The sequence below is a fragment of the Rousettus aegyptiacus genome, unplaced genomic scaffold, assembly GCF_014176215.1.
Source record: "Rousettus aegyptiacus isolate mRouAeg1 unplaced genomic scaffold, mRouAeg1.p scaffold_m13_p_13, whole genome shotgun sequence".
NCBI lineage: Eukaryota > Metazoa > Chordata > Mammalia > Chiroptera > Pteropodidae > Rousettus > Rousettus aegyptiacus.
The window spans coordinates 63,257,708-63,279,948 of NW_023416288.1; the positions used below are offsets into that span (position 1 = coordinate 63,257,708).

At 47.6% G+C, this 22,241-nt stretch overlaps 1 pseudogene; it reads right to left on the minus strand.

The window, feature by feature from the left end:
- Positions 1–9,990: 9,990 nt before the first annotated feature.
- On the minus strand, positions 9,991–10,109 carry LOC118610977 (annotated as a pseudogene).
- Between the last annotated feature and the right edge of the window lie 12,132 nt (positions 10,110–22,241).

Sequence of the window (22,241 nt, forward strand, 5' to 3'; positions counted from 1 at the left end):
GACAAGAAGTCAGTTTTCAGGGGCCCATAGACACTAGCCTGTCTGGTGATAACCTGGCATTTTGTCAAATCGAGTGCCTTCCCCTGGGGAAGTAGAGAGGTAGAGAGTGGTGGAGAGAGCAGTGTGCTCGAGGCCTAGCCTCTAGCCTGACCTGCCCTTACGTAATAGATGACCTTGAACCAGACACAGACAATCTGGGTCTTAGTTTCCTCATCTATGGAGTAAGGCCTGGTTCGCTTTTTCCTCCGATCTTTTGCTTATGACTCAAGTCTCCACTGAGCCGTTACCTCAGTGACCTCCTGGAGCTCTTCCCTAACTAAAATAGTCCTTTTCTTCCCCTCCATTCTAGCCTGCTCTCATCATTGAATTCTATAACCTTATTATTTTTTTCTAGCACTCATCTCCATCTGAAATTGTTTATTTCCCCTAGTTCGAAAGTATTGTGAGAGGAACTTTATCTCTCATTCAGTCCTGTAGACACAGCACCTAGAATTGAGCCAGGCACATAGTAGGTATCAAGTAAATATTTTTTCTGAATGAAAAATAAAAAGGGGTCAAAGGGAGAAAGAGTTAAATTTAGCCTGGAGTTTTTGACTCTTTGGTTTAGTGTGGTACTATAATAAATGATGCTTTCTTCAAAACTGTTGCTGACGTAGGGATATGGCTATTTTATTGCAGTATCTTGGGAAACCAGTGAATGCTCAAAAATGCTCTTAATTGGTTTAAAGGTGGATAAAGCAGAGGCCATGAAAGTATTAAAATCTTCTTTTGGAGAGAGCTTAAGGACAGGGGCTTTATCTCCAGAGTTACCTTGAGACAGTGTGACTTGGAGTTTGAAACGTTCTTGCAGTACTTGGCAGCACATCTTCCCCAGGGTGGTCTGGACACTGGGTGGGAGTAAATACCTCGTTAGGGGTGTGCACAGGGCACCCACAGCCTGCCTGTCAGCTGCTCTGTTTTCCCGTGGCCAACTCTGTCTGCTCACCATGCACTTTCCCCCTCATATATAAATATCTATAAATTAACATTCAGAAATGTACCTTAACATTTAGGATAGATACAAATTGGTGTTCACTTAGATAGCTATGCCAGATTTTCCTGTGTCCCAATATTTCTTTGTCAGCTCTAGCAACTTAGTATGCTTGAAGCATCATTCAACTGCTCGAAAAGTTATTGCACAGTTTTCTTTAAAAAAAAAAGTACTAGGATAACTCATCCACGTGCTCAGCAACCAGATTCCTTGTTTCGTGTCCGCCTGTGGCACGTCTTACCGCGCGTTATCCGTGCAGCTCCGTCTGCCCTCGCCTCGGGAACACTGACGCGGTGAGAGCTGTGCTCACGTCTTCACTTCAGAGCCTGTCGTTTCAGGAAAGGGGATTTTCTGAACTAAATGTGAAGGCAGAGGTACAGACCGCTTGGTTAAAAAACAATAGCAACAGATAATTCTGTTAACATCCAAGACTGACAGCCATCAGTCAAAACTATCAAGTTATATTAGTATTTTCCTGTCGGGTTACAAAATAGCCTGGCTCAGATATTTCCTTTAAGAATCTTTAGGTTGTGTACTGGCTGCTCCTTTGCCATTTTGTTTGTTTTGCTTTGATTTTTGGCTACTTGGTAGCTTTTTTTTTTTTTTTAATTTATTTATTTAAATTAGTTCCAAGTATACAGTACATTGGTTAGACATCTATATTGTTCATAAAACCATCCCCCCAATTGCTCCCTCCCTCTCCTGGCCCTCCACCTAGCCATCACATGACCACTAACTGCATTTCCTTTGCCATGCTCCCCATCCCCGTGACCATCTATCAACTACTAATTTGTACTTTAACCCTTCACCCCATTCTCCCAGCCCCCACAACCCCCATCTTCTCTGTCCATCACCAAATTGTCCACTATATTTGTGAGTCTGATTAGTTTGTTCTTTTTGTTCCTTAGATACTGCATATAAGTGAAATCATATGGTATTTACTTGGTAGTTTTGAACTTTCTGATCTGGGATGTAGAGTCCCTTCCTCTAGAGCAGGGGTTCCCAACCCCTGGGCCACAGATGGTACCAGTTTGTAGCCTGTCAGGAAATGGGCTGCGAGCGAAGCTTCATCTCTGTATTTGCTCCTCCTCCCCAGGGCTAGCTTCACCGCCTCAGCTCCACCTCAGATCATCAGGCATTAGATTCTCATAGCATCAGTCCCTGGTGCCAAAAAGTTTGGAGACCGCTGCTCTAGAGTTAGCCTGCAGCAAGGATTATGCTTCAGCTGTCTTGAAATGAGATCTGCAGCTTCCTGTTACAGAGTTAGGGCATATAAAATCGTTCTTTGAAATACTTCCAAATGTCCTTTGGTATGATGTATTCCCTTAAAGAGAGGTTTTCCAACTAAAAATTCAGGGCCCAGAACCTCAAGGCTCTAGAGATTCCCTGCTCATCATGTATTTGGCCTTCAGTCATCTGAGGAAGCAGGAGGTCAAATACACGACAAGAAGTACCAACCACCCAGAATCTTACGCCCTCCGGCTGACCTAAGTAGCCAGTTCTCTGCCTAGTATCCCCGCGACTCACTTTTTGTGAAGTGACCAACGAGCATCTGCCCTTCTGTCTTGTAAGTAGCAGCCCTGCCCATGCGACTTGGACAGTTCATGAACTTGTCATGGACTGCTCCATCCTGACAGTAACCACATCACCGGACTGTGAGGATGCCCAAGATTAGCTGGCAGTTCAGTTTACCTCAGGTGATGCTCCTGCTCTCCCCACTCAGCCTTAACTGGCGCTTTAAGGGTTGGGATGAAATCGCTTTATTTCTCTCAGGCCAAATAAAGATTTCCAGACTTCTCCTTCCCAAGGTTGGCCAATTGAGAAATTACCCACATGCGTTGCTTATTTTGCTGCTTTTGCTCTTCTCCTGGTGCCTCTTCCTTTCCAGAATTGATTACAGAGTGTTATTCAGTGGCCCAGCCATGGATGAGTTATAGGTACATCTGCAATTACTTTGGCTTCTGATTCTGAGCTGGTGTTTGGCCGCAGACAAGCCCCTGTGCTGGGAAGAATGTGAAGGACACAAGACTGACTGAGCCTAGTAACCAATTCTGAGAAGAGAACTGCAGAATCGCCCATACCTTTTGGATCACCCCCAAATGGAGCATCTTGACAGATGGCAAATTCAGTTTTCCTTGGACTTGTCCATGCTTTCTTTTATCAGACATCGGACTTCACTGCTGCAGTCATCCAGAGTCTTCTTCACTGGCTATTTGATAAAAGAAAAGTCCTCTCTGTCCTTGAGGACAGAAACTATATTATATACTTTTTTACATATCCTGCAATACTTAACGATGATTTACACATAGTAGGAGTTGATTTAATTTCACTGACGGCCATCTGTCCCAGAGCTTTGCTGGCTTGTGAAGGACAATAGAGTCACTTCCTGAGATGATATATGTGAAAGGACCCCAAAATACAAGGTTACAGAAAAAGAAGAATAAACTGCTGGTCGCGGTCCCTTGAACACACCACCTGTGTTCTTTTTGCGGTGCCTTGTCCATACCAATTTGTTCCTCCTGTCTACCCAAGTGCCATCCAGCATTCAAGTTCAGGCTCAAGGCCACATTTCTCCCTGGCGACTTCAGCCATCCCAGGACATTGAGATCTTTCCTCAGTCTCTGGCACACTTAGTGGTTGGCATCCATTCACTCTACAGAGCATATGACACTGTGGCTTACTTGTCATTTCTTTAGGTCTTGTCTCCCCAAGTAGACTGTGAGCCCCCTGATAGCAAGAACTTCCTGTAATTCCAGCCCCGGGCTGGGCACATGACTATCCTTAGTAATTGTTTGCTGAGGCTGATGAAGACAGGGAGGTGTTAGACACTCATCCGAGGCAGGGATCTCTCCCCGACCTGTCCTTTTATGTATTTTCACTTTCTGCTCAGCCTCATTCCTCGTAGTGGGTGCTCAGTGAATGTCAGTTCCTCTCACGCCTTTTCATTTTCCTCCCCGTTCTGTCTGGGCCTCATTTCACCAGCCTCCCCCTAGGTGTTGCTCAATCTGCCTGTGGCCAGAGCCCACTCCATTCCTGTCCCTCTGCCGCCCCACGGACTCTGAACAGGGCTCTCCGCCCTTACGCACAGGGCTGATGTTTAAGGCTGTATGTGCAGAACCCTTGTAAGAGACTGGCTCTCACTCTCAACCTCCATTTCTCCCTCCCTCTCTTTTCTGAGTCTGACGCTCCACTGTCGGCTTGCACTTTTCAACTAAAAGATGCTCAAATGTGCTTTTGATGAGGTTTTCCCTCTGGATGCTACTGCAGAAAAGATGCTATCCTTGTATTCCTGCCCTCGCCGGGGAAGGTCATCACCTCAGATGGAAGGCAAGGCCCAGAACATTGTTCCTATACTATTTGCAGAAGGGATGGGATTCAGGTGCACCCTCAATAAGATAATATGATTTATAATAAAATACATATTTGGTCTTTGCCAGGAGAACCAACCATGTAAGTAGACTTTCAGGTCCCACCCTCTGACCTCTGGGGAAGAGAAGGCCTAAAGGTTGAACCAGTCACCTGTGGCCGATGAGTTCATCAATCATGCCTATGTCATGACGTCTCCATAAAACCCCAAAAGGACAGGGTTCAGAGAGCTTCTGGTTAGTGAACACACAGAGCCTGGGGGAGAATCATGTGTCCGGAGAGGGCATGGAGCTCTGCGCCCTTCCTTATACCTTGTGCTAATGCGTCTCTTCCATCTGGCTGTTCCTGAGATATACACCCTTTTATCAAACCCCAGGAATATATATAGGAAGTAAAATGTTTCGTTGAGTTCTGTGAGCCGCTCTAACAAATCGCTTGAACCCAAAGTGGGGCTTGTTGGAACAGGTGGCAACCTGAACTTGCAACTGGCACCTGACGTGGACAGTCTTGTAGGGCTGAGCCCTTAACCTGCAGGATCTGACCCCATCTCCAGGTAGATAGTGCCAGAATTGAGTTGAATTGTAGGAGACACAGCTGGTGTGGGAGAATTGCTTAGGGTGGGGAGAAAACCCACACATCAGAATTGGGTGCAGAATCACAGTTGGTGTCAGAATTATAGATGATCACCCAACGAACACTCCCCTCGAGTAGCACAGTGACCATCAGGTTCTGGAGTACGTGCGGCTGGTCAGCCCTCAACCCCACCGTCTGCAGCAGGGCTGGGGGAGCGAAGCGGCTGGTATTGCTTCAGAGGCTGGTAACACCACAAATAAAATGAACAAGTTAGTGGCAAAGTGCTTTGGCTCTTCCAAGCCAGCGGTCCGAAAGCAGCCTCCCTCCTCACATCAGATGCCGGACCCTCCTCGTGTGTTAGGCAGATCAGAGACTACGTCTCCATTTCAGAGACAGGGAAAACAGGCCCAAACAGCACAGGCAGCACGGGATGAGCCCAGGTCTCCCGGCTCCCAGGCCAGTGCTCTGCCCTCATCTGACCTCTGCTGCCCCATGGCCTTACCACCCCTAGGACAGAGGCTTCCCTTGCACTTCCTGTCACTGGCTCCTGGATGATGTGGCCCGGAAGAGCCCATGATTGTTAAGAAGGGGCAGGGTCAGAGCCACAGGCTCTAGAATAGTAGCTGAGTGTGGGCAAAGGCAGGGCTGGGGGCTGCCAACAGCCTCCGCCTGGGACCTTGGCCTTCCTGAGGGATCTGCCCTGTGGGAGAGACCCAGGGGGTGAGGGGGACAGGGATGGTGGGCCCCTCCGTACCACTCCAGGCTTTAAGCTTTTCTCCAGGTGGGAGAGAGCACAAAAAAACCATCTCCTTCTCCTTGCCTTCCTGACCCCTCCCGGGGAGGGTGGGGCAGCCTGGCTCTTAGAGAAGTGGACCCAGTTTGCCTGGGGAAAGGTGGTCTGGCTGTATAGGGGTTCAGTCTGGTTTCGCAGAGCTGTGATCATGTCGCCCCCTTGGTGGGGACTGGGTTTGAGCACTGCTCCTTTCAGATGAAGACTGGCTGAGCAGGGCTTTTCGAAAGCCCTTTTGTATCTCTTATCTCAGGTGATCTTTGCAATAATCCTGGCTTAGAGCTAGAGGGGCAGTCGTGCCCGTCCTAATCTCACAGCTGATGGACACAGGATGACACCCTTCTGAGATCCCTCTAGCTCCAGAGCTGGACCAGAGCAAGATCCCAGCTGGCCCAGAGCCCCGTCTCTGGGGCCTGTTTAAGGGACTACCTTGTATTCGAAAATGCTTTTTTTTGTCAGCTACACCTGAGTTAAAAAAAAAATCTTTCTCTTTTTCAAATTATATGGTAAGAAAAGGAAGGACATTTTCATTCTCTCGTGTTCTTTGGATGGCAGCAAAACCTTTTAAAAGTCCTTCATGTAATCAATAATGCCAGGTTTTTATGATAGATTATTAACTTAGAAATGAAGTCCTTTGCTTGATCAGCTCTTTTCCCCTCAACTCCAGGACAAGAAAAAAAAGTCATCACATATTTTTGTAGGGTCTCTCCCTGCCCCCACCACCAGAAAGAAGCCAGTTGTACCAGATACATAAAAATAGGTGAAAAGAGGGTTCGAGATGTGAATACATTTGTTTTGTGATTACCGTGGCTTCGCGTCGGGGTTGCCAACGCCGAAAAGATTCTCCGACTTGGACTCGGTTTTATAACCGCCTTTCCTGGAATTCTGCAGACATCCTCATTCCCCTGGAGGTCAGATAATGGCTATTTATTTTCCATAGCCATGAAAATCTCTAGGGAGAGCCATGGCAATTTGACGAGGACTATTAAAGGGACGTTGGGATTGAAGTGGCTGCTCAGGAAATTCTGTGCCCTTGCTCCCCCGCCTGCCCTGCAGGGAGGCCGCCAGCTGGGTGCTCCTGCCCCACAGCCGGCTGCGTGTGGGTGCAGCTGGCCAAGGGGGCGAACCCTTTGCCTCTGCTCTCTTACCCTCCCTAAGAGGAAGGGCTCTCTGGACTCCAATAATAGTTCCTACTAGCAGCTAATAATCGCTGAGCGCTCACTGTGTCAGGTACGTGCTAAGGATTCTCTCATTAAGTAAAATGCTTATGGCATTTCTGTCCCTACACCCAGAGGCCCAGATGAAGGTGACAGAAGGGAAAACTCTGTGTAGGAAGCAGGAGGTCCCCTTCCCTCTGCTTGCAGACCTTCTGGGACAGGAAGCTCACCACCTGCCTAAGAACCCCACACATTTTTACAAAGCTGAGAACACGCAATCCATCAGGAAGCTGGGCTTATTAACCGAGCGAGTCCTGTGCACCCAGAGCGCCCATGGATCTCTCTGCGCTGCCATTGAAACTCCCCGTTTCCGGTTTTGTCCTCCCTGCTGGGGTCCTAGCTGCAGGAGGGCGGGCGGGGTGTAGTGGGGTGATTTTCTTCCTGTCTGCCCAGGCCCCAGGGCATACTTGGTAGAAAACGGGCACTTAACCCATTTCCTGTTTGCCTAGAGACTGACTACTTGCCCGCGGTGCCTGCAGCTGCAGCGTTCACCCCGAGATAACTCGCCGATTACAGTCCCAACCTCACCCCAAAGTTTGCCATGAAATATCTAGCTTTTATGATGATTTTTGCATTGTTCTAGTATATCGATAGTCTTTGGAAACAAATGACATCATTCTATTTATAGCATTCTGGTTTTGGTAGTGCTATTTCCACTTACAAAATATAATAATTCTCGATTGCCAAAAATGTCAAATCCTAGATGTTCTGCTCTGTGTTGTTCTGTGCTTTACCACACACACACAAATTATTAAATACTGACCATCATATACATTTCTGTTACATTAGGATTAGAGACAAGTCCTGTTTAGAAATAACTCCAGGAATAGTTTTTACATTTTATTTTCACCTTGAAAACCAGTCAGATTTGCTTCGGCCTCAAAGAGCGTGTTTATGTTAAACTAAATTAATGCTGGCAGCCAGCTGCACTTTTTTTTCTAAACGGGAAATGGGTTAAGTGAATGTAGTGAGAGGGATCTCCAGGGCGCCCAGTAGTGGAAGGGGTAGGGGGTGAGGGGCGGTGAGGTGGGTGGAGGGGTTAGTGACCAGTCCTTTCAGGAAGTATGAACGTTCTCGGGGTGGAGGGGCTGCGCGCCTGGGCCAGGACGGGGCCCCTATGGCTGCCAGGGTTATAAAAGGGGCCAGTGGGTTTGGGGTCCCTCGGTGAGCCACACGACCTTCTCCAGGTGGGCAAAGGACAAAAGGGGGGAAATGAGAGAAGGGCCATGGCTCCTCCCAAGAGATTTTAAGTTCTGGAGGGCAAGATGCATGGAGATACAGCTACAACATGGATGGATCTGGAAAACGTTGTACTGGATGTCTCTGTCCGTTCAAGCTGCCGAAACCGAATAGCATTGACTGGGTGGCTTAGAAACGCAGTTCTGGAGGCTGGATGTCCAAGATCATGGCTCTGGCAGATTTTGTGTCTGGTGAGGACCCACTGCCTCATTGATGGCCATCATTTCACTGTAACCTCACATGTCTGAAGGAACAAGGGATCCTCTGGAGTCTCTTTTATTAGGGCATTAATTTCATTCATGAGCACTCCTCCCTCACGATCTACTCACATTCCAGCAGAATAGGAGTTATCAGGGGCTGGAGGGAGGGGGGGATAGGGAGTTATGTTTAATGCATAGAAATGTCAGTATGGGATGATGAAAAGGTACTGGAAATAGATAACAATGATGGTTACACGATATTGTGAATGTACTTAATGCCACTGAATTATACACTTAAAAATGGTAAAATTTATGTTATATGCCTTCCACCACAATACAAAAGAATTAAAATCATCCATAAATCACGCCGTCCAGAGAAAACATAAATATTTGGTTGATTTTAACCCTTTTCTCTCCTTGTTTTATAAAATTTGGTTTATAGTATACATATATCACTGAGCTTTATTTATTTTTAGTCTCTGATTTTATTTATTTTCTAATTTTTATTTTTCAGTTACAGTCGGTATTCGATAATAGTGAGCTTTTAAATTTTACATCTTTATTGCTAATATTTTCCATGTCTTTAAATAGACCGAAATCATCACCTTTAATAGCTGCATGATTTTGTGCAATGATTCCCGCCCGTACTGTTGGACATCGAGACTATTTCTAATTTGCCATTATTATAAATAATGCAATGATGAAGATCTTTGTAGATAAATATTCACCTATATTTTAATTGTTTCTTTAAGATAGATTTTTAGGAGGAGAATTACTTCATCAAAGAGTATGGATTTTTAATGAAAAGAATTAAAACTTTTTTTTTTCAATTACAGTTGATCTTCAATATTTTGTTAGTTTTGGGTGTACAGCGTAGTGGCTGAACATTTATACAGCTTACTAAGTGATCCCCCCCGTAAGTCTAGTACCCACTGGCACCATACATAGTTGTTATGGATTATTGACTATACTCGCTATGCTGCACTTTACATCCCGAGACTATTTTGTAACTACCAGTTTGTACCTCTTAGTCCCCCTTTTTCACCCAGTCCCCCAACCCTCCTCCCATCTGGCAATCATTAGTTTGTTCTCTGTCTGAATCTGTTTATGTTTTGTTTGTTTGTTTCTTTTATTCTTTAGATTCCACGTATAAGTGAAATCATACAGTATTTGACTTGTTTCACTTAGCATAATACCCTCTAGGTCCACCCATGTTGTTGCAGGTGGCAAGGTTTCATTCTTTTTTGTGGCCAAGTAATATTCCATTGTGTACATGTACCACATCTTTATATGATCACCTATCAATGGATACTTACACTGCTTCCATATCTTTGCTATTGTAAATAATGCTGCAATGGACATACGAATGCATATATCTTTCCAAATTAGTGTTTTGGTTTTCTTCGGCTAAATACTCAGAAGTGGGATTGCTGGTTCTATTTTTAATTTTTTGAGAAACCTCCATTCTGTTTTTCATAGTGCCTATGTCAATTTTCAATCCTACCCACAGTTCATGAGAGTTCAAAAGATATGGGCTTTTATTTATTTATGTATTTATTTATTTATTTTTTAAAATGCCTACAGCACCTGGTATACCAAGGTGGTCTGCCATCCAAGTACCAACCAAGCCCGACCCTGCTTAGCTTCTGAGATCGGACAAGATCGGGCACGTTCAGGGTAGCATGGCTGTAGGCAAGACATGGGTTTTAACGGCACCAGATGACATTGTAAAAAAATGTAGAAATATTTACTTTGAACAGTACTATGGAGAGGATACAATTTTTACTACACCCTAATCGCTATTAAGCACTCTCATATAAAATATTGTTAACTGAATGACGAAAATCATTTTTTAATTTATGTGCACTTGATTACCAATGAGGTTGAACATTTTTATGTTTACAGTCATGTGCATTCTGTGACTTGTCTATTCCTGATTTTCATCCAATTTTCTAACGGAACTTCAGAGTTCTCCTTATATATTAAGAATAATGGCCATTTGTCATTTTGTAGTAATTATAAATCCCAGTTTGCTGTTTACCTTTTAGTTTTGGTAAAGCTATTTTTTTTTTATGTAAGTTTAAGGTTTTTTTTTTTAAATATATAAAAGTATTGATTTTACCTTTGGATTTTTTCCATTGTTTTTATGCTTATAAAGACCTTACGGTTTTTGAAAGCATATACATTTTCACCTACATTTTCTTCGAATATCTTAAATCGTTCTAATTTATACATTCGTATCAGTTTTCTTGGGCTGCTGTAAGGAAATGCCACAAACTGGGTGTTTTCAAACAACAGAAATTTATGGTCTCGCAGTTCTAGAGGCCAGAAGTCCGGTGACAACCAGGCCATGCTCCCTCTGAAATCTCTAGGGTAGGAGCTGTTCTTGCCTCTTCCAGCTTCTGGTAGCTCCAGGTGGTTCTAGCTAACATATGTGTCTTCTTACAAGCACACCGGTCACATTGGTTTAGGGGCCCCACGCTCCTCTAGTATGACCTTATCGTAATTATTTGCACCTGCAACAATCCTTTTCCCCAAAAAGGTCGCATTCTGTGGTGTTGTGGGTTAGGACATCAACATATCTTTTCCCTGGAAGGAAACAATTCAACCCAAGGAAATAACATTTACCTCTTTCATTACCTGGAATTTATTTATTTGGATGTGTGATGTGAAAGAAGGCATAATTTTTTCCCCCTGAATAGTTAACCAGTTGTCTCTATACCATTTATCAAATAATGTGGCTTCTTCTGACAGGATTGTGATGCCTTCTGCTTTGCACACCGGATTCTTGCACACTAACTTCTGCTTGTAAGTATGACCCACTGATGTGTCTGCCAATACTTGCATCAGGACTATACTATTTTCATTATTTTAGCTTCATCGTATATATAATATCTGATAGCACAAAATTCCTCCTTATTCATCTTTCAATTTTTTTCTTAGCTATTCTCGTCTACATATTTCTTCTAAGTAAGCTCCGGAGTAACTGGCATGTTTAACAAAAACGAAGCAACTTTTAATTGGTCAGTGTTAAATCTACAAGTTAGCTCTACATCATAGTCAGTCTTCTCACTGAGGAACATGGCGTGCCTTTCCATCTAATTGATTATTTCCTGTGTTTTAGGGACATTTACAAATCTTTAAGATCTAATTTTTCCATTTCCCACATTTGCCAGTAGAGCCAACCATGGGTATTTTTGTTACTGTCGTCGCTATTGTGGCTACGATCTCTGCTCCCTCATCCCACCCCCCCCTTCATTATGTTTCCTAATCGGTTATTGCTAGTTGATGAGGAAGCTATTGAGTTTTGCGTATAGCCACTTTATTAAATTCGCCTGTTAGTTCTAATAGCTTTTCAATTTATTCTTGTAGGTTCTCTGGAGCCTTCTGCACAAACCAATTCAAATGAATAATTAACTCTCCAGCTGAATCAATGACCTTCCCTAAATCATGTCTCTTATAAATTTAAGAGTTTAGCTCAAGGAGAATACCATTTAAATGCAGTGTGACTAGGGGCCTTGGAAAGTTCTGGTAGCCCCAAAGATGCTTATGTTCTTTAATTCATAGTTTCGTTGCTCAAAATCTGTCCTAAAAAAAGTGATCAGACTGTGATGGACAAAAGAATTTGGATATCAGATTATGTATTGCAATATTTTTCATTTATAACAATGAAAATTGGAGACAACCTAAATTATTAACATTAGTGGATTGGTTAGGTCAATGTTTCCTTTGTTTTCACCCCATTTCCTGATGCTCTCCTTCTACCCACTCCAACACAGGCTTCACCCTCCCCTTCACGCTTCAGCCTCATAAATCCTGCTGCCTGTCGAAAGGCCCTGGTCATGTTTCAGAGCCTATTCAAACCTCTGCGAGGCCCAGTCAGAGCTCAGCTTCTTCCTCCTCTGATTAGGTCGGGCTCATGGGACCCACTCTGAGACCAAGATTTGAGTCTGATTATTGGGGAGGACTTTAAGAGCAGCATCTGTAAGGGGGTGAAGGAAGAGGATTGGGCGGAAGTCCTCCCAAAATGATGGTATGTAGTGATTAATCACTACATACAACCTTTAGGCTAATGTAGCATGTTCTGAGCACATTTAAGGTAGAACAGGCTAAGCTATGATGTTTGGTAGGTGAGGTGTATTAAGTGCAATTTTGACTTACGATATTTTCAATCTACGAGAGGTTTATTGGGATGTAACTCCATCGTGACTCAAGGAGCATCTGTAGTTACATCAGAGTCATAAGCTGATCCCATGGAGAGGTCTAGAGCTGGGGTGACCCTTCAGAGTAAAGGGGACTGGGTTCTGACGTCTCCCACATCTACCAGTCATTGGATGGGGCTGTCCTTTGAGCACGGTGTGTGGGGAGGGGAGGAGCATAATTCCTGGAGAGAGACTCAGCTGTGAGCAGTCAAGATGCTCAGCAGGGAAACAGATGCCTCCATCTGAAAGAGGGGGCGGGGCTGGATAGCAGTGATGCTTCACTTTATGTATCGACTTGACGCAGTCATGTGGTACCCAGGTATTTCGTTAAACTTTATTTCTGAGCATGTCTGTGAAAGCAGGGACAAGGTTAACATTTGAATCTTCAGACTGAATAGAGCAGGTTGCCCTCCCCAGTGTGGGTGGGCCTCATCCAATCTGCTGAAAACATGAGTAGAATAAAAGGCTGAGTGACAAAGAACTCTTCCTTTCCACCTGACTGTCTCCAAACAGGGACCTTGCTTTCCTCCTGACTTTGGACTCAGACTAGGCCTGGAACTTTGTTCAGCGCAGGCCCTCGGTGGATTGGATGATGCCCACCCACAGTGGGGAGGCTGGTTACTGAGTCCACTGATTCGGAGACGTCCTCACGGACACACTCAGAAATAATGTTCATGCTGGACACTCCGTGGCCGGTCAAGTTGACACATAAATTAATCACTATATACAACCTTTAAAACAGCTTCCACAGAGAAAGGTTTATCATTGGCTGTTCAGGAAACAAGCACTACACACAATTAGGAGTACGATGTGGTCTCAACTAGGTAGAGGAGAAGAAGGCAGCAGAGAAGACTGGAGACAGGTGTCCTGTTTTACTAGCGGCTGCCTCTGGGAAATGGACCATTAGTACTTGTTTTTTCAGTTTCTTCACTTTTTTCTGCACTTTCTATATTTCCTATAGTGAGGATGTATCATTGTGATAAGGAAAAGACCGACGAGGGCAAACCCTGAGGGCTTGGACAGCACTGGGATCTCTTCACTGCCCAGCGGAGCCAGGCCAGAGGCGCCTTCGAGCCTCGTCTCACGATCACCTGGACGGCCCCTTCCTGCAGACCCTCAGCTGGGCCCGCAGCCACATGCCCCTCCTCAGTGCGGAGCACCCACTCAAGCTGCTGCAGGGCCAGAATTCTGTCTGAGACTGAGGTACTGAGGGGTCCTGTAAGGTCCCCCCAGCCATGACCCAGCCTGGGAACATGGGGAGAGACAAATAGGAGGGATGTGTTAGAAGGGGCAGGCCCATGAGAATAGGGCGTTGGCACGTGCCAGAAGCTGCCTGGTGGCCCTCTGTGAAAGCACCTGGGGACACAGGGAGGGGGCACAGCCCCGTCCAGTCCCCCTGTGAGAGGCTGGGGGAGAGCAGAGAAAGGCATGGGGACTGGGGCATGAGGGGGGTGCTGGCTCTGCAGCAGAACCGCATTCAGCCGGGGAGACCCCGGCACGCCCCTTCTGCTTGCAGGCCTTAGGGTCCAGGCGTCTTCTGCCTCCTGGACTCTCTCTGGATAGCCAAGGTGAGCAGCCAGGGACAACCATAGGTGACAGGACTCCCTGGCTGCCAAGGAGAAAGGACAACAGATGAAATCTAAATAAAATAGAACCCTACATTTCTTCCCAAATCCCCAGACACAGTGAAAAACCAAACGCCTCTTGGTCACAAACATCCACCTTGATGACAAGAAAAAAAAAAAAAGAAGAAGAAGAATGCGTGGGCAATTTTCAAGATTCCTGGTCCCCAGTCTCATATCCATGAGTAGGAGTAAAGATGGTTTCATATGCCAAAGGGACAGAGAAATTGGAAAGAAATTTCACTCCTCCCCCGAGTTAGATTACGGTGGAGGCTGTGACTACGGGAGGTGAGCGCAAGGTCCTCTCTGGGCTCAAGTCCAGCCCTGGGGCTGGCGGAGAGTGGGCTGGCTTCCAGGCCGGGAAGGAGGACTCCTGGCCCAGAAGGGGAGGGAGGCTTCTGGCCTTTCTCCCTTTCCCCTCCCTCCGGTCCCAACCTGCCATCAGGCTGGGGCATTGTCATCCCGCCTCACCTTGCCGACATTGGGCCTGTGGGTGAATTCAGGGGCCCCAAGACTTTTATTCTGTTAACAAACATTCGTGGTCTTCTTTAGGCCCAGTCTATTTGAGTAATAATACTAGAATTTTCTGTCTGAGGTATGAGATTCAGTCACTGCAGTAGTAGTGGCTATAGTATTAGTGCAAATAGTATTTAGAATCTGCAGTATTTAGTGCCTGAAAGCATTTAGTATCTGTAATTCTTAGTGCCTGCATTTAATATCTGTAGTATTTCGTGTCTCATATTTAGCATGTGTGGTATTTAGTGCCTGGAGTATACAGCGCCCATAGCACTTAGTGGCTGCCGTATTTGGTATCTATTGCTTTTAGTGGTCATATTATTCAGTGGCCGTAGATTCTGGTGGCCTCCTGGAATTCAGTGGTTAACAATGTGCCCTGAGTTCCCTTTGCTGCCTCCGAACAAACTGCCCTCCCAGCAGTTCTTCCGTCTGCCCTGTCAGTCGCGCTGCTCCCTGGGCCAATGTCCTCTGCTCCTAAGCAATTTTTCAGTCCCTTGGCACAGCTTCATTTAAAAACGCGCTTCTCTGCAGCGCCTGAGAGGTTTTCCTACTGTTTTTCAAAGTTCAGCTGTTTCTGAATCATCTCTTAAACTTCTCTCCTCCTTTCACCCCTCGCTCGCCCCCAAATTGAAGTTCTTTTCAAAGGGGAATCTGTGGGGTTTTCCATCCCCTGCCTCTACCTGCAGAACTTGAACATGATTCGTAAGCTTTGGGACCGAGTAGGTGTTTATCTAAAGGGATCACTGGGAGGGCGCTCTGAGCTGGTGAGAAGGAGCTACTCGCTGTGACTTCTGTCCTAAGGTGTGCGGGGGCCAGTGTGGGGTCATGGGCTCAGGCTCTGAGGGCAGGGGGAGGGCTGGTGGCACAGGTGCACCCTCCTGGCCAGTGGTGCCATCCAGGGGCCTCTCGAAACCCAAAGGTCTTGATTGCTACACTGGCCATAACAACAGTCCCTTTCTCCATGGGCTGTGGTGAGGCTGAAATGGGGTCAGCTCATTGTACCGCACTTACTAGCTGCTGAGCTAACCGAGAGCAGTGAGGACAAGCATGGCTAGCTGAACTGACTGGTCGAGCTGGGGTGTCCCTGGGGGTGATTTGAAAAGCAAAGGAAAGCTCTTCCCAACTTTTCTCCACCAACAAGAAAACCTGTCACTGAGGGCCGGAAGTCCACCAAAACCTGTCACCGAGGGCCGGAAGTCCACCATTAGAAGTTTAATGGTGCTAATGTCTCCTTCTCTCTCCTATCTTAAATTTAAAATCTGGCTGGAAGGGGAACAATATATCAGGTCCCCGAACCATTGGTCGAAACTCTCTCTTTTAAAATAAATTTTGTTTAATTTGACAAACATTTACTGGGTAGCTATTAACTAACAACATGCAAGATATGGTTTCTGCAACTTGAGAGAACTTCCCACTCCCAGGGCTTGGGGAGAGGTTTCCCTGGATCCCCATTTGAGTCCTTGAAGGAATCAGACTTGTCTGGTCGAGACCTGTCTCGCCTCCTGCCTTCTGGGTGACCCCCCCAACCCCTTTGCCTTTGAAGCCTCCCTCAGACAGTCCCCATAAGCAGCCGCTCATGCCTGGGAACTGTGGTCAGCTGCTATCAGGGCTGGTCCGTGAACCAAGAGAATGGTCCTGGCCATTTTTCTTGGTTACCCTTTGTCCTGTAATTTGGGATGCACTCTGAAGTGTCTGATAATTTCAGACTCTTATGACAATTTAAGAATTGCAAAAGCAGGAATTTAGCCTGGTCCCGGGGGTAATTTAGATTCTCAGCCAAGCCCTTTAACCTTTTCGATTAAAATAGAGACATTTAATATCATTAAATGTTGCCCCCCAAACACCCTCCAGCTTTACACATTAGTTTCCCCCGGAGCCACTGGCCTCAGTCACCTTGAGTCCTTCCTCTTCTCACCCCTCCCCCCACACCCAGCAATTCTGTCCATTCTGCCTCCTGCCTCTCGCTTGGATCCTGCTTTTCTCCTTTCCTGCTGTCCCTGGTTCAGGTCCCCGCGATCCTTCATCTGGACTATGGCAGCTGCCTCTTCACTGGTCTTTCTGTCCCCATTGCGTGCATCCTCCACACTGTAGCCAGAGCGATCTTCCTAAAGTGCCCATCGGCCCATGCTGCTCGGACAGACCTTCCACTGGTTTCCACAGCCCTCAGATCGAGTCCATCTGAAGGTGGTTCTGTGGGGTCTGGCCTGGCCCAACTCCCTTTCATGCCGTGTGAGCTTCATTCAGTTGTTCGGTGGGCTTTAGCCCCACCTCCACCTCTTAAAAAACTGAGATATAATTGATGTACCATATAATTCAGTGGTTTTTAGCATATTCACAAGGTCGCGCAACCATCACCACTGTCTAATCTGCAAACATTTTTGTCACCTCCAAAAGAAACCTGAAATGATTTGCAGTCACTCCTTGTCCCCGCTCCCCTACAATCCCTGGCAAACACTAATCTACTTTCTCTGTGGATTTACCTATTCTAAACATTTCATATAAATGGAATCACGTAATATATGGCCTTTCGTGTTTGACATCTGTTCATTTGGCATAATGTTTTCAAGTTTGCAGAGCCTCTCTCTCTTGTCCTGGGAATCCCAAAAAACAGTTACTCTACCCCCCAGCTACCCTCCATGACTCTTCGCCTGGAGAACCCCTGCTCAGCCCTCAGGTCTCGGCTCATCTCTTCTTTGGGGAGACCTTTCCTGACCCAGACCCCACCTGGGACCCCTGCGTCATGCCACAGCGGCTTCACTTCTCCCAACGCACCCCTCATCACATTATTTACTTATCTAATTGTTATTACTTACACCGCTACTATTATCTAATTTCTAACCACTTACCTACTTTGTTCTCCTGCTAGACTATAAGCCCCATCAGGTGAAGGACCCATCATGCTGGTCACTCCTGTATCCCTGGGGCATGGCACATAAAGGCCCTCAATGAGCATGTGCTGCATGAAAAAAAAGTCAAGCCAGACCTATTGGATCTTTGGCAGAGTCCACTGGGAATTCAGCACAGACACCATGAAACTCCTTTTCAGCTTCTTACTCTTTCCCTTGCTCCTCTCTGACATCTGGATGGAATTAGAGGTGTGTAGAGAACGGCTTTGGACAGGTGCCTATAGCTCGGAGAATCTGGGGCTGTGGGAGAGGAAGTTGCCAGCCCCGAGCTGTGGTGGGTTTTTTGTGGAGAGGCCTTCAGGAGAGGCAAAGCACGAGGGACCTGGCTCTAAGGTCCCAAAGGCCTGCCAGACCGGATTTGTCCTTGTGTCCCCATCTGCAGCACTAGGGGAGGAGGGAATGTCCCGTGCAGGGCCCACAGGGCCAGGACTGCCAAATTTAGCAACTCAAAACACTGGATGTCCAGTTAAATTTGAATTTCAGATAAACAACGGTCATGTTTTAGTATAAGTATGTTCCAGAAAAACAGCAGATAAATTTTTATCATAATATTGTCCCAAATATTGCTTGGGACATACATATTCTAGATACTTATACTGGTAGATTTTCACATCTGAGTGCAGAGTAGTATTTTTGTGGGCAGGAAACTTCCAAAGACCACTTCAAATCTTAATACTCAGATGAAAAATTACTGGTTTTCTTTATTCTGATGATTATTTTGTTACACTATTGCATGGTTTGATCACGACAGCAACAAAGTGGTATAGATAATGAGAAAACCTAGTTACAGAGTTGTAATGAGGACAAAATGAGTTAAATGTAAAGCACTTATTAAAGGGTCCGAAGTCATCAGGGTGTCATTGAGCTGGGGAGAAAGGAGGAGCCTTTTCGGGGAGGGGAGTCGCAGACAGCAGGGCAGCCATTGATTGGCGCGGGACCACAGGTGATTGTGGCCCCCGTGACGTAGCGCCCGGCCCTCTCCCGCCAGCGCTCTTCGACAGACAGGCCTGGGCGGGGAGGGGAGGGGAGCGGACGTTTAGTTACCTGGGCAGAAAAGAGGGCGAGAGGAGCGGGTCCCCACAGCGCGGGGCTGGCCAGGGAACGAGGCAAAAGCACCTGGGGGCGCTCTGGGCGCGTATCTTCCTCTTCGCCCCATCTGCTTCGCTGGGCTCAGCATTGCTGACTCAAGGGAAGGAAAAAGAGAAAGGGGGGGGGGAGGGAGCGCGGGAGGGGGGAAATCAACAGAGAAAACCAACAACAATATAGGGAAATTTGCTGAGCGGGTGGAATTCTCTCCCCAGGCCAGCGAGTTAGCGCGCGGCGGGGCTGGGGCGGGACTGGGGTGGGGGGCGGCGCGGTGCGGTTAACCCCGCAGCACCCGCGCCTCCCCCAGAAGACCTGTACCCCAGGCAGACCCGAGCTGTTCCAAGAAGGCTCCCGCCCTTCCGCCTAATAGAGGCCACAAGGTGGACTCTGTGAAGAGCAGGGGCGGGGTCGCAAAGGCAATTCTGGAAAGATTTCCCCCACCCCCCCCCGAACCCCCCCACCCTCCAGGACAAAAGGAAAGAAAAGAGCCACAAGGATTTGGGGACGTGCTCTCCCTTGCGACTCCGTTCTTTTCCCATCAGATTCCTAAGCCCCTTCCCGGGTTTAACCCCAAACCATCCTGTCTCATGAAGGACCCAGGTGAGACTTCGGATTCCTTCTTAACACAGCGCCCGGGACGAACTCTACCCACAGACCTGAGCTGGCACATGTAATAAAACTTGTTTTCCGAACGCAATAGTAAACCTAGAATAGACCTAAGAAGTTTAGTTCCACACGCGGATTTTTCAGATCAGAAAACTGAGGCCGGGAGAAGTGAACGCGTTTGCCCAGGGCCACCCAGCGTCAGGATTAGAACCCGCGTCTGGCATCCCTGTGCGTGCGTGTGTGTGTGTGTGTGTGTGTGTGTGTGCGCGCGCGCGCGCGCGTGGGGGTTGTTAACTCTCCCGTGTGGACGCGCAGCTCCCCAGATGTTCCCCGGGCTCCGGACCTCGCCTCCTACCCGCCCCTTTCGCCCGGGCTCGGGAGCCCAGAGGCAGAACTGGAATCCGCAGCCTCCACCCCGCGGAGCCGCGGTTTGGGGGCGGGACAGGGGCCGGCAGCAGAGGAGAAGTTTGCGTGTTCCAGTTCTGCGCGTGGAGCACGAGGCTTGGACCTCCTGGGCCAAGCGCCGCCTGGCGGTAGCAGCCGCGCGGGGAAGGGCGTGAGGGAGAGTGGCTGGACACCGCATGATGACCGTGTTTAGAGAGCAGAGGATGGGTCAGGTTTGTTGGGCAGCCACCAGGCGTTGGGCACAAATCGGGGTTAAGTCAGTTTCAAGGATCAGCAGCCAGGCATCCGAGACCCATGGTCTCCCCTATCCAGGTCTCAGGGCAGCCTGGTTCCCAGCTAGCCTGTTTTAGGAGGCCTTGAAGATGCCTTTTCAGACGCGTGATCGATCCTTCTGGCTCAGGGTCCGGAAATGTGGCAGTCACAAAGATACCCTTGTCCATACACGCTTCTTTCTCTGCTGTTTACCCTTAAGTATTATACTGACAGCGATTTACATATAAAGGAATGTGAACAGTGACCCGTATAAAACGCAACAGTCAGCTCTCACTTAGGTATGTGAGGAGAGGTCTCATCCCCTGGGTGGGGTGAGGAGAGGAAGGCTCCCACAAGCCGGGCCTGCCGGCCGTGCATGCCCAGGTTCTGTGCTTTACCTTTCCTGTCCCACTCATCATGTCATCTAAACAGCACAGAAACGCTGAGAGGTAGGCTGGAGAGCTTTGGCGACGTGCCCAGCTTACCCAGCTACAGTGACAGACCATGGACCAGATCCCAGATATCCTGACTCAGGTCAGCTGTGATTTATTGACCACCCCTGTCCCTCATTAAACCATGTTAGCTTCCCACCTTCCCTGCATCTGTCAGGATTCCTAAAACTTTGCCCTTATAGTCCCCCAAACCCCTTTACTGTTGGAGGGTTTGAGGGCTTCAAGAATTTCCTCTTTAAACAAATCCTGCTGGAAGAAACCCTTCATTAGTCATTATGACTGTAAAAGGATTCTGGCACCTGCAGAGGTTGAGTGGGGGGTAGGGGTGGGGTGGAAGGCAGGACGGGGCAGGTGCACCAGGACCCCACAGATGACCTCTGTGCTTTTCCCATAGCTCTAGGAGCCTCCTCTCCCCTCCGTGCAGAGGTCTGTTCATTGGGCTGTGAGCTCCTCTATTTGCTCCTAGTGGCCTGTTTCTCCGGGGCCTAGCACAGTGCCTGGCACACAGTAGGCACTCAGGAAGTGTTTGTCATACAGCTCTCTGTCTTTCCCGCAGCTCCCCACATGCCAGAATTTAATTGGCCTGACCCAGAACCTGCCAGAATTGGCCAAAGGGCTGCCCTCCCCCAATCTTTCCAGCCCCTCACAGCCCAAGGACGAGGATATTGATGAAGGAGGCTACAGGATTCCTCTAGAAATGTTTTGCATAATCTAGGCTCCAGCAAGGGATCTGGGAATTCCTTAAACAGCCTATGTGCATTTGGGTGTAAACACTTGGCCTGCCAGCTCTCCAACGTGTCTATTAAAGGCATTCGTCAAGCAGCCTTGCTGGCAGGCAGGCTGGGCAGGGCGGCTCCAGGCCTCCAGGATGCTGCACAGGACCCCTCGGGGCTGCTCATTCGGGGCCAGCATGTCCTTCCTCTCCCTGGGTTTCCCTGCAGGTCACAGCTGACCCCTGAGATAGCAGCTGCTTGTCCTTGTTCCAGGTCTGGGAACACATCTGCATTTGGCAGTGCTCAGATTAATCCCTATTACGTTCCCTGCTGACTGGGCAGGAGCTGAGCAATTTCTCTGCACCCCACCCTGCCACCTTACCCCATGGGAAAACAAAGCTGAATGTTCCCACAGCCAATGTCCTCACTAACCAAGGAGATTATGGCTGGGTTGGGTTCTGGGAAGAGTGAGGCCAGAGTGTGTTCTTAGGAGGGCAGAGGGGCACCGAGGGATCTCCCAGCTCCCCAAACGGGGCAAGTGGAGCGAGGCTGTGAGCCCAAATGATGCAATACGAACAGAGACAAGTAGAGAGAGAAAGTGGTGAGGGAGGAGTAGGAAAAGGTTTGTAGCAGGAGATTTTATTCTGTCAGCTTTGAAATTAGACCGCAAGTGGAATCAGGAGCAGAAAAGCAATAAAACAGCAGGGAAGGAAAAAAAATTGAGACGCCAGGCAGCTGGCGTGTGCTTCTCTGACCTGCAGGCGGACTTGTTCCACGCCCAACCCTACACCAAAATGCCAGGAATCACCCACGCTTAGGGACACGAACAGATGACCGTGGAGAGGGGCTTCCTGAGCAACATTTTTCTAGGAGACACTTGTAGAGCGGGGCACTCCATTATGCCTATTATGCCTAGTAGAGAACCGGACATAGAGTAGTTGCTCAATAAATAATAGCAATGTGTTAGGAGCTACTCAGAGCCCTTTGCACATGTTAACTCATCTTAACCTTTCACATGGTTATGAGGTAGGTCCTATTATCTTCATTTTACAGATGTGCAAATGGA